This window comes from Pseudorca crassidens, chromosome 6, assembly GCF_039906515.1.
Source record: "Pseudorca crassidens isolate mPseCra1 chromosome 6, mPseCra1.hap1, whole genome shotgun sequence".
Lineage (NCBI taxonomy): Eukaryota > Metazoa > Chordata > Mammalia > Artiodactyla > Delphinidae > Pseudorca > Pseudorca crassidens.
Window position 1 is genome coordinate 20,842,069 of NC_090301.1, and position 7,304 is coordinate 20,849,372.

Below are 7,304 nucleotides of genomic sequence, written 5' to 3' on the forward strand. Positions count from 1 at the left end.
TCCACTCGGCCTTTCAATCCTTGCTCCAAACAGGTGTTGTCTCTTCAGTTGGCTTATGGTTAAGATGCCCCCACTTCATGTTTGGTGGTCGAATTGGTGCCTTTACCTGTTCTAAGGCTATACAAGCAGAATGACCTAGTGAGTCGTGATGTTTACGCTGTATGCAGTGACTCATTTACCAACAAACTGGTAGTCAACCCCCCTCACTTCACGCCCTCTCTGTGTGTGACCTCCAATATATACCACACACACACACACTCAGACCAGCCATAATAGTACAGGTTGTTCATGTTGTTTTTTTTAATTTGTTTTTCTCCAAAGCTCATCACCCAGTTGTGTAAGTTCCTTACCTCAGCCTTGCATCCAGCACTAGAAGACATTTTCCATTTTCAAAGGTATAGGATTCACGTAATTTCATTGTGATTGTCATTTGCTAATGAGCTAAAAAGCAGATGTGGATTTGATCCTGAGACAATGCATAGGAGCTGCGTGAAGGCTGGGTGTCCTGATGCTATGTTATAAAAGTGAAGGTTTTGCAGTACTGTTTTGTTTTTCAAGTGACTTAAGGGGTTTTCATGGGTAATTTTGATTATCCTTCGTTTTTGTACGTCAAGCTGACTTTAACCACTATATAGGCCATGGCTCCACTGTAGCTTAAAAACAAAAATAGTGAGAGAGTTAAATCATCAAATAGGACATCGAGTCTGTGTATGCCAAGCTCAAAAACCCTGCACCGTAACAGTTAAACCATAATCACAACGTGAGTAGTGATTTATTTCCAGCAAAACATCAACCAAACATCAAACAACACACTAAATTAATGTTGTCATTTTGGATTTTGTTGGGTTTGTAGTTTTGACTGAGTTTACTTACATATTTGTTGGATTTTACAGTGAGATAAGCGTACGGAGCTTATACCTTTATATGTTTGTACATGTTTAGGTTACACTACAATTAACATATTTTAAGTCCAACAATAGGAGTATACTGGAATTTACTGGAATTTTTAAAGAGTTCATAAATTACTCAATTTGAGACACAAAGCGTTGACCAGACTAGAATATAAAGGTACAAAGTAGAAACACATCAACATGGATAGTAAAACAATCAGAATGATGAAGAGATAAAACTCATTGTTTAGGAAGATGTTGGAATAATTAGGGGGTGGTAAATGTTTTTCATTCAAAAATAATTTATTCAGTGCCCTCTGAGCTAGGAACGGTACTAGGGGCTTATGGCTAAGAGGTAGGGAAGGAAGAAGGAAAAGCAGAAATAAGATATCGAGATGAGGGACTTCCCTGGTGGCGCAGTGGTTAAGAATCCACCTGCCATTGCAGGGAACATGGGTTCGATCCCTGGTCCAAGAAGATCCCACATGCCGCAGAGCCACTAAGCCCATGCGCCACAACTGCTGAGACCGTGCACCACAACTACTGAAGCCCGCGTGCGTAGAGCCCGTGCACCGCAACAAGGAGTATCCCCCGTTCGCCACAACTAGAGAAAGCCCACATGCAGCAATGAAGACCCTGCGCAGCCAAAAATAAACTAAATAATTTTATTTATAAATTATTCAAAAGATGTCAAGATGAGTAAGACCTCAGGTCCTTCAAGACATTCAGTCTAATGGGAAGATAGGACTACAACAGGTAATATTAATTAAGCACTAGTGAGGTTCACATAGACTGTCTCACTGAAGGCTCACAACAACCCTAGGGGATGAGCAATATTATTCCTCCATTTTACTGATGAGGACACAGAGGACCTCATGGGATAAATGGTGCTACTCAGCTAGATGCCCTTAGGAAATTACACATGGGAGTCAGGGAAACCTTCCAAATGAGGTGTGATTTCATCCGGGTCTTTAATGATGACTGGGATTTCACCAGTCAGCACAGAGGGGGAAGGCATTCTTGTCAGAATAGACAGTTTGGGGACTTCCCTAGTGGCGCAGTGGTTAAGAATCCACCTGCCAATGCAGGGTACATGGGTTCAATCCCTTGTCCGGGAAGATCCCACACGCCGTGGAGCAGCTAAGCCTGTGCACCACAACTACTGAGCCCACATACCACAGCTACTGAGCCCGTGTGCCACAACTACAGAAGCCCACGCACGTAGAGCCCGTGCTTTGCAACAAGAGAAGCCACTGCGATGAGAAGTCTGTGCACCATGACGAAGAGTAGCCCCTGCTCACCATAACTAGAGAAAACCTGCGTGCAGCAATGAAGACCCAACGCAGGCAAAATTTAATTAATTTTTTTTTTTTTTTTTTAAAAAAGAACAGACAATTTGTGCAAAGCCATGGGGACATGGAAAAGCATGGTTTCTCTAAGTAACGGAACAAAGGTGTAGATTGGCCCAGCTGAGAACACGGCCGGAGTTAGCTGCCCTGAAGGGGTTCACGCCCATCCTTCAACCCTGGTAATGGATCAAGCCATGTCACTGGACCGATCCTTCCCACACTAGAAGAAATGCAGTGCTTCCCGATGGTATGGTAACCAGGCTCAACTCTTCCAAACAGTGCCACCGCATACAGCTGTGCACACTGTGCGCTGCATGAGAAGAGCCCCATCGAAGTGGCACAAGCCACACAGCAGACGTCACAGATATACACACTCATTATGACGGTTTCCTGGAAGGGGTAGTAAAGTTTCTTTTTTCTAATAAAATCTGTATGTTATAACAATTTTCTGACAAATAGAAGTAAGGTATCTTAGGGAGGGACATCTCTTCCTAATTCATTTAAATGTGTCCTATGAGCTAATGGTGGTAAGCTAGCTCTTACTGCTTTTCCCTCTTGCACTGTGCTGAAACCTATTCCAATGGCACACCATGATCTTATTTGGCCTTTTCATGACTCAAATGCATTACATCAAACCTGCTTCAAGCAGGTAACGCTTTCTATTTCCTCCTATCCCATGTGATTCCAGCTTCCCTACCTGGTCCATCGCTATCCCTCCTAGATTTGGATCGATCCACACTGTCTTCTGACTCACAACAGATCACTTTTCCTGGTTAATCTCATTTTTTCCAGAACTCAAACACAGCCCTGGGCCTGCCTGTTGTCGGAACATAAGAGGTCCCATGACCCAAAAAGACAGGAGGCCTCCAACCAGAAACTGTATTCATGGAGCCCTCCCTGTTCTGCCATATATTTCTGGAACGGCTCCAGAAGCCTCCTAAACATGAATTCTTAAAACTATCAATTTATATATTGCTCACATAGAAATATAAATCATTCTGAGCTGTAGTTGGCTCCAACTCCTTCAAAAGTCAGCCTTGGGTCTATTTAGACGTTAGTTAAATGGCCACCGTAGCAAGCCCTGCTACAAAATGAGCCTAAAGGGGCACATGGGTTCACCCTCAAAATCGTCCTAACTCTGTTCTATAAGAAACTTCCTAAAAAGCCTAGAAAAACATTGTGCAGAAAGGATACAAAGCTATTTTAGGAGGATGGCTACCTCTGCAGAGGGAAGACAGGCATGGGCTGCAGCAGGAGGTGAGCTGTTCTCTGTAACATTGTTATTTCTTTTTAACACAACCTCAAACAAGATGGTGAAATCTTAGTGTGGTAAATGTGTGTGGTGGGTAGAGGATATCTGTTGCATTATCTTCTGCTTTTAATGTTTGAAATATACCATAATTAACATTTTAAAATGTAAAAAAAAAAAAAGGACATTTTTATGCACTTTGGCTGAAGACCATATTATAATTATTCACCAGAGAAGCTTTAGGGCATCCTTTGATGAACCCCAAATAATCAAGTTCTGACCTGGCCCTTCCTAGGCTCAGAGGGAAAGGTTCATGCATACAGCCGCAGGGGGGGACTTGGAGGGTCTCCCACCTCCAGCTGGACTGGTGCTGTCACAGCAAAGGGCAGTGCCAAGGCCGGGACGGTGCACAGTGCACCCAGTGGGCGTCGAAGTGGCCGTCCGTCCGTGCTTTTGCTTCCCACGTCCCCCCACCCCCATTGTCAGACTTTCACCAGTGTCAGCTTCTTTTCCCTTCTCTAAAGGAGGCGTGTTTTAAATGATGTATCTATTCTGCCACCTAGCCTTCAGCCGCATCACTACAACAAAGCTGCCTTAAAAGGCTCTTCTGCACAGACTTCAATCTTGCTGGATTTCCCTAATCTTGGCTGGGGGACCTGAGCGATTGGGTACTTTATTTCTTAAGGGTCACCGTACCTTAGATTTGGGCCAGGGTGAGACGGTAGCATTAGAATGCTCAATGTGAAAGGGTATTTTCCTTTGGGAAAGGGATTGGTCAATCTCAAAAGGGCTTTATAATGGAATAATAACTCACTGTGGGGAACAGTTTAGGCAAATCTGTCTAGAACAGTGGGGATAGCCATTCATAGGAGTGAATGAAGGCAAGACCCTTAGCTGACATTCTTCCTCTCCAACCAGAGGAATCCATGATATCTTATGTCTCATTAAAAGCCTTGCTTTCTCACATCAGGCATCATCCTGGCCTCAAAAACCAATTAGAAACTCATGGAAAATGACCAGAGGAAAGGACTCACGCTTTATAAAACACAAATGCTATGTACCCTTGGAAAAGTTGTCCATATAAAAGCACAAATCTTTACTGGGTTGCATTTCTTGAAATATGCAGTTAATCTTTTAAAGGAATGGAAAAGGGTGATCTCTGGGGAACTGGACACAAGTGGATGATATTTAACTTCTTACTCCTCCAAGAAAGATGTGGTTGAAAGGCATCAAAGCTGGAATATGCCAGAGTTAGGAAGCAGAGTTGGGAAACTTGTGGCAGAGAAAGAGGGAAGGAACCCCGGCCTCTGACGTTTGAATGTGGCAGGCATAAGTGAGCCACCCCCCAGCCCCCAAACTAAATTCACTGACGCAAACGACTTTTTTTCTGGAAGCAATCTTCTAAAGGTGACTGTGAACAGATCTGGGGCTTCAGAACAGAGGCGAGGGGGAAATGGAATAAAGAAAGGCTCCTAGGCACCCTCCATAATCCAACATCCTGGAACAGACCTTCCCACTCTGCCGTCAGACGTTAATTATGGGCTCTCAGGGGCAAACCCATCCAGCCAGGAGCCCATCTTTGGACCGAATTACCATAGACAATCCCAGGCTACTGAGCGTTCTTTCTCTCTTAAGCCCTCGCAGGGAGCCTACCTGAGCTCCCATCAGCCAGCTCTCAACCCCTCATGACATAAGCCCGTCTCTAAGTGGAAATACAGACAGTCACTTAATGTCTACAGACTTACAGAGTTCCCCCTCTCCCCGGCTCCCTGCCACCAGACCCCATGGACCAGCTCTGGCTTCCTTTCTCTCTACCCTTTTCGTCTTCTCTATGAATCATCCCCCTCTCCCTTTTACCCGTCTTCACACATTTTATTTTCCAGCCACTGGAAGTCGGCTAGACAAAAAGACGTGTCACTGAGGCCGTCTCCCTCAGAATAGAGGGTGGCTGGAACTAGGCAACTCATGTTTCTCTGGAAGGAGCGCCACAATCTCCCCATTCATCTGAAATGCTACCACTGTGCCTTAGCCGGCTCTGCTGCGGAGTGGCTGCAGAAATAGGATCAGGGGCTGGAACACACACGCCACGCTGTCCGCACTTGACACAAAGGGGAAAGTAATACGTGATCTCCCTCACTCTTCAAATATTCCAACCAGAGTTTTGAATATTAATTTTGTGCCTACCTTACCGAGCCCCAGACACAGAGGAGAAGCAATGTTAACGAGCCTTGCTTTTTTTTTTTTTTAATCATTACACACAGCTCCTCGTCTCTCAGCCAACACCTAAAGCCCCTCTGGCGATACGAACAAAAGCACAACTTTAAACTTTTGCCTTGACTTTTAAACGTGCCTTTCGGCAAGTAGATAAGTGGGAAGAGAGATCAGGATCTGGGGGTGTTAACAGCATAGAGCGAGATGCTTCTGAACCAAACTGGCAAGAGAAATATTTTCTTCAAAGCAGCCCTACAGAAGGAATTCTTATCATAGATGAGGGTGCAGTCTAGTGGCAAACTTCATGAAATGCAGCCCCTTCTCCAAAGGGAAGTTAGAGCACTTCCAGAGGGACGAAGAGAAATGTAAAGGGGTGACAGTCCCACCGCAAGTTCCCCCAAGTGGGGCAGCAACAGTTGCCCAGCTCTCTCTGATCTGCCTCTGAAGTCTACGACCCACCCATGCCAAGTGCAGGAGAAAACGACAAGCCCCACCTTCATTCTTTGAAGACTTCAGCTCTCTTTCGTTTTACTTAGGAAAGAAGGGTCCTTAGGGTCCCCATAGATCACATGAGGTTCCAAAAGGGATAACAGTGCTCCTGGTCGGGATCGGCAAGTCCTGTGGTGACGTCAGCTCCGATTCCTAGGCTGTGCCTGCTGGCACCAGTGTCCCTCATAACAGTGGGTCCCTCTGGTTTGTCACCCAGTCCCTCCAGGGATGCAGCCCTGACCAATGGAAATACCCCTTTCAAAGAACCCGGAAGGGAAGGATGACCACTCTGCCTACCTTCCCTCTGACAACCCCACACCAGGACACTTCAGGCCTCCAGGCAAGATTTTCAGACCTAGCTTTCTTCCGCAGTGCCAGTCTCTGTAACTCACTGCTGCCTACAGGCTGCTGCTATGACTGTCCCTTCGAGCAAGTACACACACACACACACACACACACACACACACAGCTGCCCGGGGCTAATAGTGTAACTGAAGGAAAGTGGCCACTTCTTCACCCTGTGACCAAAGACAGTCACTCCGCCAGCAACAGAAACACTACATTAAATCCCCTTCCCCAGATTTTTAAGGGGGAAATTCAGTCTTTCTTTTCTTTCTTTTTCTTTTCAGTCACCACCCATCACTGGCCACCCTACACTAACGCCCACCCCAACACATACATGCGAGACAGAGACAGAGAGAGACAAACAGAGAGAGACAGAGAGAGACAGAGAGACAGAGACAGAGACAGAGCGCGCGCGCGCACACACACACACACACACACACACACACACACACACACACACACACACACACACACACACACACACACACACACACACACACACACACACACACACACACCCCTTACTTGGTCACTCAAAAACCAGCAGACAGCCATTTCCCAAAGCTAAGGAAGGATTTCTTGGGCACTGTATATATCCAGTTGGCTAATAAGAAAATACTTCTCCCTCCAGCCTGGGCCTTGGCTAGTTAAGGGGTGGGAGGGACCGGGAGACGGGTTACTCCGTATTGTATCCACCGTGCTGCGAAGAACTCTCCTTCACTCGCCCCCCGCCTCCTGCCCGCTCTGGGCAGTCCGAGCCCCGTCCCCCGC